This window comes from Xiphophorus hellerii, chromosome 7 (assembly GCF_003331165.1).
Source record: "Xiphophorus hellerii strain 12219 chromosome 7, Xiphophorus_hellerii-4.1, whole genome shotgun sequence".
Taxonomy (NCBI): domain Eukaryota; kingdom Metazoa; phylum Chordata; class Actinopteri; order Cyprinodontiformes; family Poeciliidae; genus Xiphophorus; species Xiphophorus hellerii.
This window is the reverse complement of record NC_045678.1, coordinates 6,868,523-6,882,532: the sequence shown is the minus strand read 5'-3', so window position 1 is coordinate 6,882,532 and position 14,010 is coordinate 6,868,523. Positions and strand designations below refer to the sequence as shown.

Here is a 14,010-nt window from a genome sequence, read left to right as displayed (position 1 = left end):
GACGGAGCTTCCGACGCTCCTGGTTCAGACCTCGTTACAGTTATAGTGACTCGGATTAAAACTGTGATCTCTGCGGGGCGAAGGACCAATTCCCCACAAGGACACACTGAAATGTCAGGAGATCATTGCTTTCATGACTTGTTCTTTTGAAGCTTAGGGCTTTGAAGCAGGACTGGGGATGTCTCAGGTAGCGCCTTGCGCCTGGGCTTTTGTTTGCGCCACTGCTGGATTTTGGTCTTTTGAGTGACCGCTTTTCCACCGGCCCGACCCGGCTCTGTAGCAGGGTGCCGCCTCCTGGCGGTAGGGGGTATAGCGCCCCGCCTCCAGGAGCTGTACTTCGTTGCTACGCGACCTAACGCGAGTTGTTTTTCTGATACAAAAGAAGAAGAAATAGCTGAGCTTTTTTTTTTTTAAAAAAATTATAGCCTGATTGTGATTTTTCTGAGACTTCAATGAGACTTTGATAAATTAGGTTTTAATAGGGAATTGAAATTTGAGAATGTGGTCGATCAGTTAAATAGTATTGAGGGGGAAAAGAAGATTTTTCGTTTTTTAAAAAATACTGGGATCGTTATGAGAATTTGAGGTATACATATTAGGAGCCAATAGATGGCAGTAGTGCAACAAAATGGATGCAAGCTGCCGTTAAAATCTAAAGAAGAAGAAGAAGAATCCAGTAACTCGCTTGTCTGAATATGGAATAAAACAAAGAAAGAACTGAATTTTGACTTTTTTGATCGTTTTGGACTTCGTAAGCCAGAATCCACGGTGCATCAGGTGACTGACTATTGGAGTTGAATTCACCTTTTGTTTTGATCACCTTTAAGTCTTACGTTTTATTTATTTATTTTTGTTTACTCGGCTCTGTAGCAGGGTGCCGCCTCCTGGCGGTAGGGGGTATAGCGCCCCGCCTCCAGGATCCATGTGCTGTGCTTCGTTGCTACGCGACCTAACGCGAGTTGTTTTTCTGATACAAAAGAAGAAGAAATAGCTGAGCTTTTTTTATTTTTATTTTTTTTTTATAGCCTGATTGTGATTTTTCTGAGACTTAAAGAAAACGCGCCGGAAAGCAGGTGGCTCAGACGGTGCAGGTGAGCTAACGGTGATTTTTGCATTAAACTACTATAAAACCTGCAATAGTGCCGAATATGCATGCGCTAATTTTAGCCAGGATGTTGCACATAACTTAAGTGTCAGAATCCATTCCTAATATATTCCGATGTGTTTCCAGATGTTGGTAAACCATCAGTGCGGTGCTTCTGCAGCCTCTGAGTTGCAGGATGTCTCATCAAGTGTCCGTCTTCCTGACTGCCACTCGGTGTTTGACCTTCAGGATGTCCAGAGACCTTCACCTTTCTGGAGCTGGGATCACATGAGCCCGATGTGCTGATGAAACATTTCTAATTTTTAAAAAAATGTGGCTGATGTTCTTACAGAGTTGAAGTGCATTAACGATCTGTTGTTCTTAGCTTCTCAATACGTTTAATTATGATTAAACTGATGTTCATACTGAGAGCAAATAAAGCTGTGTTCTTTCTAATCTGACTGGTTCTACTTTTAATCAAACTATTCATGTTTTCACATTTTGGTCACCAAGAATCACGGTCGTTTCAGGAGATGAGAAGATTAAAGACGATTAAAAGGTTCTAAACTTTAGTCTAGAAAATATTCCTTTCATTTACTTTCATCAATTTAGTTACATCTACTAAAGCAGCTTAAAATATTAAAATGTCACTTAACTTTGCATTTCAAAGAACCCTTTAAAGAGAAAGAACCCTTTAAAGAGAAAGAACCCCTTAAAGAGAAAGAACCCTGTAAAGTGCATTCCTAAGTTTGATTGATCCAGTTCTGGATCCGTGGAACCAAACCAGCAGCTCTCTTCTCATCAAAGCCTAAATTGATGTATTAAGTTGGATAATGTTCAGGTTGGCACCTTAACACTGCTTGTCAACCTCTCTGGATGTCCACTCAATAACGAATTATTATTATACCAAATTATTATAATTAATAATTATTATTAATAAAAATAATAATAATAATTATTATTATTATAGTTTGGTATAATAATAATACCAAATTATTATTATTATTATTATTATAGTTTGGTATAATAATAATACCAAATTATTATTATTATTATAGTTTGGTATAATAATAATATCAAATTATTATTTTCTTTGCAGTTGTGAAACATTTCAAACTTCCCATATTATTTCATTACTCATCAATCATTTGTTACTTAAACAACCCACTCTATGGAGGAAATTGTTTCCTGAATTTAGGAAACTAAAACTACATCAAAATCCTGCGTTATGCGATGATAATAACTTCTCTACAACTTCCTATAACCTGTTTCCAAGCAAAACCCAAAGGTTTAAAAAGCCTATTTCTATGTTCCTTAGGAAAAAGGTTCATTGGATCCTTTGTGATTTTAGATTTCACAGTTTATGTTTAAGGTTACTCCACTAGCCTGAGTTATCTCTATTGTCAGATGGAGCACAAAACAAACCCACTCCCCCCTTCATGAACCTCCTCTCACCTCTTGCAGGGGCAGGAAAAAGAGCTGATAAGGATTTCAAGAGAAACTCCTAATTCTTCTGCTGCTTCATTAGCATTTGGCTCTTGTATCATGAGATATGTTTTAGTTTCATCTCATTTTAAAATGTGGGAGTCTTCTGTTGCTTTACTTCTAAAGTTGTAACTTTGTTATCATGCACTAGTGTTTTGCCAGGGGGCTTCATATGGTGGTCAGTTGGACCTGGTGGGGGTCGGAGTTGCAGCACCGCTGCAGCTTCTGCCTGTTCTCCCCTGCTGAGCTGCTGCAAGCTGCTGTGAGCAGGAGTTGCAACTCCTCCCTGGTGCTTCATTGTTCTCTAGTCTAAATAAACATACTTGTTGCTTCCTCCTGCTTATTTTTATTTGCAACACTCTCTTCTTTCTGTAGTTGCTTTTAATCGTGTCTTATTACAGTTTAGTGTTGATTCTCTACAAGTAGCTCCTCATGCACCAGTGTCACACAAAAAGATCTTTTTCCCAATAACCAATAGTTATTTCAGGCTTAATGTTAACCATTGATAGCAAATCATGTAAATTTAGCAAAACTTCCCTCGTTTGATCAATTTCCATTTCATTCACTTCATCTCATTTGGGATGCGATGTCTCATTATCAGACTCTGGTTCACTCAGAGCTGATTCTAATTATACTCAGGCGTTTTGTTTCTCAGGACAGTTTCTGGCCAAATGTCCTTCTTTTCCACAACACCCTGAATTATTTGATCTTAGATTTCCTCTTCTCCCTCTAAAACCTCCTTTTTATAAAATATTCCTGCTGAAGCTTTTTTTTAATGTTTACTACCTTCTCAGCATGGAGGGAAATAATTCACATACTCATCTAATGTTCCAGTTCCCAATTCTATATAAATGATTTACTCATATTAACCCATAATTTACTATCCATTTGTTCAGAAGTTTTTATTTTCACAGGGTTCTGCCTTTCAATAACCTTCCAATCTTTACACTGCAGTTCATCTTTTGGTTCACACTTACTGCTGTTTTACCCATTTTGAACAATTTAGTCCAGTTCATCAACACATAGGATGTTCTAAAACTGGGATTTTTATAGCGGGGTAACAATTTTAAAAAATACCAATTGTAGTTATTCTCAATAAAGCATATCTGAATCCGGACTGAAAAAAGAAGCAAGTGAATAAACAGTGTACAGAAACAATAAACCAAAGAAAAAAATACTAAAGTAAAAGCAAAACCGTAATAAAAATAAAATGCACAAGAAACTAAAAACAAAAAAAAACAGTAACAGAAGTTGTACCACTATGGTCTGGAAAGTGCTCTCTTCTTCTAGTTGTTTACTTGTGAAAGCGAAACTTGTCTTTCCAGACTCGACTGTCTCTCCTGACGGAAGATTGGAGGAATCCTTCTCTATGTCAGTGGTCTGGGCAGCAGTCGGTACCTGGATCCAGCTATCAGTGGGGGCCTGTGTCCCATCGGCTTGTGCTGCCTTGGTCAAAGCCAAACTTGAGTTCTCAGGCTCAATTGTTTCTTTTTCCGAGGGAAGATTGGAGGAATCCTTCCCTCGGACAGTTTCCTGGATAGCGTCTTGGATCCAGGAACCAACTGCCACCTGGCACCAATCTTCTACTGCTGCGTTTGTCAAACCAGCACTTGAATTCTCAGGCTCAATTGTTTCTTTCTCCGAGGGACGATTGGAGGAATCCTTCCCTCGGACAGTTTCCTGGATGGCTTCGTGGATCCAGTTATCAACTGCCGCGTGGCACCAATATATTGCTGCGTTCGACAAAACAGCACTTGAATTTCCAGACTCAACCAATGCTTTCTCTGAGGGAAGATTGGAGAAATCGTTCCCTATCTCAGTGGTCTGGTTAGCGCTCTCTTTATGGGTCCAGTCTTCTTGTGCCGTCTTCATCAGAGAAAATGTTGAGCCTTCGGACTCAACTTCTGGGTCCTTACCAGCCGGTGAAGGACCAAAAGGAAAAGCACAAACATCATTGTGCTCAGAGAAGCAAGCTTCCCCAGCCGGGGAAACTTGGATCTCTGGTGAGGAAGGCTCCTCTAAAACTTCCCCAACCGGGGAAGGTTCAAACGGGATGGCATCAAAATCACCATATTGGGAGAAGCAAACTTCTCCAGCCGGAGAAGCTTGCTTCTGTGGTGAGGAAGGCTCCTCTAAAACTTCCCCAACCGGGGAAGGTTCAAAACGGAAAGCATCAAACTCATCATACTGGGAGAAGCAAACTTCCCCAGCCGGGGAAGCTTGGATCTCTGGTGAGGAAGGCTCCTCTAAAACTTCCCCAACCGGGGAAGGTTCAAACGGGATGGCATCAAAATCACCATATTGGGAGAAGCAAACTTCTCCAGCCGGAGAAGCTTGCTTCTGTGGTGAGGAAGGCTCCTCTAAAACCTCCCCAACCGGGGAAGGTTCAAAAAGGAAAGCATTAAACTCATCATATTGGGAGAAGCAAGCTTCTCCAGCCGGAGAAGCTTCCTTCTGTGGCGAGGAAGGCTCGCAAGGAACCTCCGCAGTGGAGGAAGGTTCAAAAAGGAACGCATCAAACTCATCATATACAGACTCAGTGCTCTCGTCCTTAGAGACACTTTCTTCTGAATCGCTCCCAGGAAAGATCTTGTCAAAAGCCTTCTGCATTTTGGTGCTAACCAAATATCCAAGCCCAAAACCCAGGGGAAAAAACACGCCAACTAAAATCCTGTTCATGATGAAAAGCTTTGGTAGAAACAGTGTTGAAGTTCGAAGATCTGGCTGAATATGAACTGATGATTTGAAATACAAGCCCTCATAATCTCAGAAGTTCTTTGATCGTTTGAACACATCACAGATGAGGTCATAGCTACAATGAGGTCACAGTAGTTCTGAGGCAATGTCTCGATTCTGCTGGTTTCTATGGAAACGCTCAGATCAGTTCCACATGACCCAAAAAATTGACCCTTTGCAACTGTGTCACTTAATCATTCGAGGTGCCATGACAGACGTCGGAAGTGAGGATGGGAGTATGGACCTTACCAAGCTCCGCCCACAACCGACCTAGAAAATCCCACGTGGCCTCAAGTCTCACAAACAAAGCCTCACAGCGCCTTGTTTCTATGTAAACATGGCGTCTTCCACTTCCACTGATTCTCTGCAGTGTATTTCTGACTCGATTAGTGCATCATTTCTACCGGAGTTTCACAATATATCAGCTACTACAATGGACAGAGGAACCAACGAGTTCATGTCATCTTTTTTGGATGAGATCAAGGTGTTTGAGTCACGCGATGCCTCCAACATTGTGCACGTCACAGCAAAATGCTTTCGCTCGATGAGGAAAACTGCAGATCCACACACCCTCTACATCAATATAGCTGTGGACTACTAGATCACTGATGCCTATTGTTCTTGCAAGGCTGGGTGAGTCGGGCATTCATCGTTTTGTAGGCTACTTTTGAAATCGGTGGGTGATTCCTGTGGTTTGTTGGCAAATGTTTGAGTGCATATAAAAATAAGACATGGTCAAAGTCAACTACGTCCCCGTTGGACTGACACATTATATAATCAGTCCATGGAAAAGAATCCATGCTGCGCCCCTGATTTTACATACCTGCATGTGAAAACGAACAACAGCCATAAAAAGGAAGTCTCCGTTTTTTCATGCTCATGCAAAATGCACTTTAAATGGACGCCATGCAGTGAACAGTTAAAAAAAAAACAAAATCAGGTCACATCTGTTTTACTGTGAATTGGTTCAGTCACACATCACAATGAACAAAGTCAATTCAGGCCAACAAAATACCTGAGAAGAGGAAACTATTGCTCCATGTTGAAGCTGACACCCATTGATTTATACAGCTTGACTATAGATTGACTATAGCATCTATTGATTATAGCTTGACTATAGCTTGACTATAGCATCCATTGATTATAGCTTGACTATTGATTGAGTATTGTATCTATTGATTGTAGCTTGACTATAGATTGACTATTGTATCTATTGATTATAGCTTGACTATAGATTGACTATAGCATCCATTGATTATAGTCCATTGACTTAGCTTGGCAAATAGTAAATGAATGTTTACCTACATGAGCTTTTCTATACAAGAGAAACGACACTAGAAGTCCTTAATCTTCCAGACCAAAATGTGGAGATGATGAGACGGTCAGACATTTGTTTTGGGGATGTTCCTTTGCTCAACGGGTGTGGATATTATTGTTACCACGGTTACAGGTTATTATTTCATATATAATAATAGCCTATGGGTTGTTGAAGAAAAATTGGGGGAGGAATGATTTTTTGTGGTGGATAATTGTTAATTGAAAGACGCTCTTTGGAAAACGAGGAACATCCTGATTTTTAAGAAACATTTAGTAGCAGAAACAACTAATAAAAAGTGTGGCTACATTTATTAAAGACTATATTTGTAAAAACTCTTTGGGTAAAAAAAAGTGAAAACAAAATGTTAATGTGGAAAATACCTGGACAATTTTTGATCCTTTAGGACTAAATAGAATTTGTATATCTCCACTGAATGAACGGTTTGTGTATTACGTAATATTTTATTATGCCCTATATTTATTATTATTATTTTACTTATGAGTGGGAAGACACACATTCCAGGCTAAACAATTACAGTGAAGTTTAACAGGGGCATTAAAAAAAATGTGTCGGCGATATTCAGTGGGTTGTTTGATATCAGACAGAATGGATCAGGAGAGGAACCGCAGACCCATCAGAACCTAAAGAACCAGACAGCAGCCTCTTCATCCCTCAGTCATTTTCTGAGACCGAAAAATAATATAGATGGCAATTTAAAGAACAAATCATACAAATAGATTAATAGTAAATAAATAAACATTGTGAAGAGAACATTAAAAACGTTTGTTAGGATTGTGTAGGAAAAATGTTGATATCTTTTATAAATACAGTGTTTTTGTCATGAAGTGCGGGTGGTGAGAGTGGTGAGGCAGACGCTGTAGACCCAGGATGTGGTAAATTAATGGTTTTAATGATGAATATGTCTGAATATTCAAACCAGTCCAAAACCCTGTCAGCACAGCAGAGCGGGAAAACAAAGCTCAGCACTGGTAGCACAGGTACACGAATGGACATGAAGGAACAAACAAACGACTGACTGTTGGTAGACGAGGACCCGACAAAGAACAGACACACAGGTGACACTAAATACACTGGGGGTAATCAGGGAACAAGAAACACCTGGGAACTAATCAAGGGGAGGACAGGACAACGAAGAGACTTAAGGACACAAAAAACTCTAAATGAACACAGAAAACACAGATCCTGACAGTACCCCCCCCTCAAGGGCGGCTACCAGACGCCCAAAAAAAAAAAAACCACAACAAGGGTGGGCGGAGGGGCGCCGGACGGGGGGCCAGAGTCCAGAAAAACAAAAAACAACCCACCATCGTGGGCGGAAACACAAGAAGGGCCAAGAGTCCAAAAACAAACAAAAAACTACCCACAGGGTGGGCGGAGGCAAAGGAGGCAGGAACCACGGAGGTGGTCCGGCGGTCGTCCGCGGCGGCGGGAACCACGGAGGCGGTCCGGCGGCCGTCCGCGGCGCTGGAGGCGGGAACCACGGAGGCGGTCCGGCGGCCGTCCGCGGCGCTGGAGGTGGCGATGAGTCCCGGGGGCCGCCCACAGACGGCGACGACGAGCCCCCCGAGGCAGGGTCTCTGGTGGAGCACAGGGGGTCTCGGTCGGAACGCTGGGGGTCTCGGTCTCGGGTGGAACGCAGGGAGTCTCGGTCTCGGGTGGAACGCAGGGAGTCTCGGTCTCGGGTGGAACGCAGGGAGTCTCGGTCTCGGGTGGAACGCAGGGAGTCTCGGTCTCGGGTGGAACGCAGGGAGTCTCGGTCTCGGGTGGAACGCAGGGAGTCTCGGTCTCAGGAGGAACGCAGGGAGTCTCGGTCTCAGGAGGAACGCAGGAGGTCAGGGTCTCAGGAGGAACGCAGGAGGTCAGGGTCTCAGGAGGAACGCAGGAGGTCAGGGTCTCAGGAGGAACGCAGAAGGTCAGGGTCTCAGGAGGAACGCAGAAGGTCAGGGTCTCAGGAGGAACGCAGAGGGTCTCGGGAGTCGGGGTCTCGGAGGGAACGTAGAGGGTCTCGGGAGTCGGGGTCTCGGAAGGAACGTAGAGGGTCTGGGTCTCGGTAGGAACACAGGGAGTCTCTGGAGGAACACAGGGAGTCTGAGTCGGAGCGCTGGGGGTCTGGGTCTCGGAAGGAACACTGGGAGTCTCGGAAGGAACACTGGGAGTCTCGGAAGGAACGCCGGCTGGAACGCCGGCTGATTCGGCCTCGGGTGCGCCGGCTGGAACGCCGGCAGAAACGGCCTCGGGTGCGCCGGCTGGAACGCCGGCAGAAACGGCCTCGGGTGCGCCGGCTGGAACGCCGGCAGAAACGGCCTCGGGTGCGCCGGCTGGAACGCCGGCAGAAACGGCCTCGGGTGCGCCGGCTGGAACGCCGGCAGATACGGCCTCGGGTGCGCCGGCTGGAGGTGAGCCGGAGCGGAGCCTCGGGGCCGGCTGCGGGGGCGAGCCGCAGCGAAGCCTGGGAACCGGCTGCGGGGGCGAGCCGCAGCGGAGCCTGGGAACCGGCAGCGGAGGTGACAGCTCCGGAAGGCGACGAGGGGCCGGGTCCACCGGCGGCTCACGTCGCTGTCTCCGGGCGGCCTGGGGTGCGCCGGCTGGAACACCGGCTGAAACGGCCTGCGGTGCGCCGGCTGGAACGCCGGCTGAAACGGCCTCGGGTGCGCCGGCTGGAACGCCGGCTGAATCGCCGGCTGGAGGTGCCGGTCCCGGAACTGGAGCGGGCTCTGGGCTGGCGGAGAGACTGTGCGGCTTGGGAGGCAGAGGGTTACCTTTCAGCACGGCCGCTGCTGTCTGGAATTGCCACTCTGCCTCTTGTTGTAATTCCGCCAGTCCCAGATGCGGGAGTCGCGGGATCCACTGATCCAGCAGGAGGACCAGGCGTATGGATGTGTTCAGCCGCCGATGGGCTGAGTACGGGCTTGCCACCACCGCTACATAGTCCTCGACGGCTGTCCACAAGATCTCTGGGTCCATGTTGTAAAAAACAAGGCGTGCCTCACCGTACTTCCTGGTCGGGTCCTACTGTCATGAAGTGCGGGTGGTGAGAGTGGTGAGGCAGACGCTGTAGACCCAGGATGTGGTAAATTAATGGTTTTAATGATGAATATGTCTGAATATTCAAACCAGTCCAAAACCCTGTCAGCACAGCAGAGCGGGAAAACAAAGCTCAGCACTGGTAGCACAGGTACACGAATGGACATGAAGGAACAAACAAACGACTGACTGTTGGTAGACGAGGACCCGACAAAGAACAGACACACAGGTGACACTAAATACACTGGGGGTAATCAGGGAACAAGAAACACCTGGGAACTAATCAAGGGGAGGACAGGACAACGAAGAGACTTAAGGACACAAAAAACTCTAAATGAACACAGAAAACACAGATCCTGACAGTTTTGTGGTCAATATTATTTCACCATTTTATTAATGTGGGTTGCCAGTTTGGATCAGGCTTCCTATCGAGCTATAAGAATGATAGAAAACATGCTAACAAAAAGCCTCAGACCTGCAGACACAGGCGGTTCTAGACAGGCTAACAGAAGAGGCTCTTTGCCTCAAATATATTAAATGATGAAATATTGCCCTGTTTTTTGTTTCATTCTTTTTTTAATTGTCCTGTAAGCAGCAATTTATTCACATATATGTACATTTATTATTATTGATACTTTAATTAAAAATGAGTTGTACAAGTTTATGTCGTTGGGGCGCGCCGGTGACATGTTGGCATACACCTCAGAAAGTATGCAGTTGCGCCCGTCATGCAGCTTTTGATTAGATGTAAATACATACAATTCCATAATTCTTCGATCCAGCGGTGATAGAAGTTTGGTAATAATGCAACACCCATATTTCCCATGTTTTGTCCTTTATCTCTTTTTTCATGCAGCTCTCCATGTCCTGTTAGTTCCTCCCAGCTTAGATCAGCTTGATCTGTTTCTTTAGACTCAGTGGGAACAGAATGAATGTGAGGAGAGATTCTGAATTTGAGGCTAATTTTAAACCATAAAAGTTGATCAAACTTTAATGTTTTTAAACCATAAACGATGATCAAACTTTAATGTTTTTAAACCATAAACGATGATCAAACTTTAATGTTTTCTTTTGTTTGTTTTTATATGACTTGACCTCAGATAACTTGTTTGTACCAGGCTTCATGCCAACGAGTTTAAGTACCATAAAAAAAGGAAATTAAATGATTGTCCTTCTGCTCTAAAGCAGATTTATCATCTCAAATGATCCAAATCTGATATCTGAATAAAACCAAAGCAGTGACGGCAAAAAAAGCTTTTATTGAAATTTCTTACAACTTAATGTTATTTCACTCTATGATCAGCTTAATTACTTTCCATGCTTTCACAAATCAAGTGAAAGTTACACACAAATATAAAACAGAACACAATAAGCTGAAAATACATGTATTATATTACATCATAATACACAGAAATAACCGATGACACTGCAAAATATTTTACATTCTTTAATATCTTCCTCCTGCTTCCCGTCTTGTAAATAAACACCATGATTTTCACACTGTTGTGAGACTTTTCTTTAGCATTGTGATGACTGTGAAATATAAATTTAATCTTTAAATGTACACATTTGTTCAATTTTTACTCTTCAGAAACCAACAAAATGTGTGTTTTTGCACTGAGCAGGAGCCACAATGATCTTCTGTAATTCCATCAGATTATGCAGCATATCTTCTTCATTCCACACATTACATACACATTATTACATAAAAACATGCTACCATGACTTTTTTTTTAACAATATTAGTTTCTGGACAGAGGAAATGAGCTGAACACATTCTTCAACAGGTTCAGTCCAGGAACAAGCTCATCATCTTCCTCTCCTGTCTGCAGCCAAACAGATTTCTCATCCTCCTCTGACCCACAGCTTTCCTGTCAAACCTCAGATGTTCCATCTTCCACCTCAGTCATGGACTCTTCTGCTTCCACAAGTTTGTCTTTAACCACATCAGGAGACGCTGCTGCTCCCTTTGCCTCCACCTCCAACTTTTCTGTATCTAGAAGTCAGGTGAAGAAGCAGCCGGAGAGACTGAACAGGAACGAGGCTGCAGGTCCAGATGCTGTCAGTCCCAGAGTCCCTCTGTGGGATTCTGCAGCATCTCTTCAACCTTTGCCTGACCCAAGAGGAGGTTCCGTTGTTGTGGAAGACATCCTGTCTGGTTCCGGTACCGAAGAAAAGTCACCCATCAGTCATAATGACTGTAGACCTGTTGCCCTGACGTCCCACATCCTGAAGGTCCTGGAGAGACTCCTGGTGGCCCACTTGAGTAAGCAGACGATCACATATCAGGACCCCCTGCAGTTTGCTTATCGCCGTGGAGTTGGAGTTGATCAGACACCTGCTTCAACAAACCCACTGTCATCTGGACAAAGCAGGCAGCACAGTGAGGATCAGGGTCTTTGGTTCCCAGGTGCATTGAACACAATTCAGCCTGATCTGCTCTGTTAGAAACTCCAGAAGACACAGGTGGAGGCCTCAACAATCACCTGCATCTGTGACTACCTGACAAACAGACCACAGTTAGTGAGACTGAAGGACTGTGTGTCTAACCAGGTGGTCAACAACATGGGAACACCACAGGGCACTGTGCTCTCACCATTCATTTTCACCCTCTACTGTTCAGACTTCCAGCACAAGTCCGACTTCTGTCATCTACAGAAATACTCAGACGACTCTGCAGTTGTTGTGTATCAGAGGAAGACAAGAGGCTGAGTACAGAGATCTGGTGGATCACTTTGTGGCCAGTTGAGGGAACAATCATCTAATCTTGACTGTAAACAAAACAAAGGAGATGGTTGTTGATTTCAGGAGAAACAGGAAACCCTATTTCCATCATGGGAGAAGATGTGGAGGTGGTTCAGGAATATAAATACCTCGGTGTTCATCTGGAACACAGACTGGACTGGAGACGCAACAGAAGGCAGGAACCACATGGACAAGCCGTCTACAAAAAGAGACAGAGCAGACTGCACTTCTCCAGGAAGCTAAGATCCTTCAAGGTTTGCAGCAAGTTGCTGCAGATCTTTAAGTCTGCTGCTGAGAGTGTCATTTCTTCTGCTATCATCTGTTGGTGCAGCAGCATCAGAGCCAGGAACCTCAAAAGGTTCAACAATCTGATAAAGAAGGCTGGATTGGTTCTCGTTCTGTTCTGGAGATGACTGTGGAACCTCTGGAGATGACGCAAAGAAAGATTCTTCACAAGAGTCAAGAAAGCTCTATGGACGACTCTGACCGTCCTCTTCATGAGTCTGTATGGGGAAAACAGAGTATCATCAGTCAGAGGCTTCTTCAGGTTTGCTGCAACACAGACAGCTACAAAAGATCTTTCCTGCTGACAGCAATCAGTCATCTGCAATAACTCTTTGAAGAATCTGAATTAATGAGCTGCAACTACATTTCATTTCCCTTTGGGATCAATAAAGTCAAAGCATGTTTGGGTAATTCTTGCACACTACTCAAAGTTTGATAGAAAAAAATATTGAACAATTGGAAGTTATGGTGGAAACATTTTTGTGATTTCAATGAAATGAAATGAAAAATGTAAAAAGATAATGAAGTTTCGCTTTTCCTGTGCAGTTTCACCTGTTTGCAGCTCGTTTTGCTGTTTGCTGCGCGTTTGCAGTTGTCGGCCACAGTTTCTGATCAAGTCATTATCTCCTCAACCTTCACCATCATCTGTTACAACCAGTAGATGGACAAAGTAACCTGCTGTAAGTGTTGGTCAACTCATGCTTGGTTTGTTATTGAAGGACCTGCTTCACATGGTCCTTCTTTATTCTGTGTCCTCAGGTGTCCCCCTGTTGCATCAGGAAACTTCACCTTGGGATTTCCAGCAGGATTTTCTGAGTCCCTTCAGTCCTCTGTGTCTTCTCTCTCCTGATTGGTCCAGTGCTGCTGGTGATGCTGGAGAATCATCACATAATAATACACACATTCCTTAATCTCTGTCTAAATAACAGATGATTAAAGTGAATTGCTGATCAAGTCATCATGTCCTCACCTTTTCCACAATCTGTTACAACCAGTAGATCAGCAGTTGGAGCAGGTCGTCTTCTTTATTGTTGGTCAACTCAAGTTGAGGTACATGAGTTGACGGAGAAATGAAATAAAGAGAAAAGACATCAGAGTTTAAAAAAAGAGAACATGGACAGAAGAAAGAACAGCTTTGAAATTTGACCTTAATTTCATTCATATTTAAAATTGTTAGCTGGGTAAAAATAAGTTTTCTTACTTTTTTTCGTCAACAGGGTTCTCTTCTCTACCTCCACCTTACTGGTGGTGTTGAAGGTGGAGGTTTACAGGTGGAGCATGTCTTCTTAATTGTTGGTCAACTCAAGTCATG

General features: G+C 43.9%; 1 long non-coding RNA gene across 1 annotated transcript; it reads left to right on the top strand.

The window, feature by feature from the left end:
• The first annotated feature begins 863 nt into the window (after nucleotides 1–863).
• LOC116723532 (uncharacterized) lies at nucleotides 864–1,406 on the top strand. The gene is made up of 2 exons (XR_004340001.1): nucleotides 864–1,091; nucleotides 1,232–1,406. It is a non-coding gene; the product is annotated as an uncharacterized LOC116723532 (long non-coding RNA).
• Nucleotides 1,407–14,010: the final 12,604 nt, after the last annotated feature.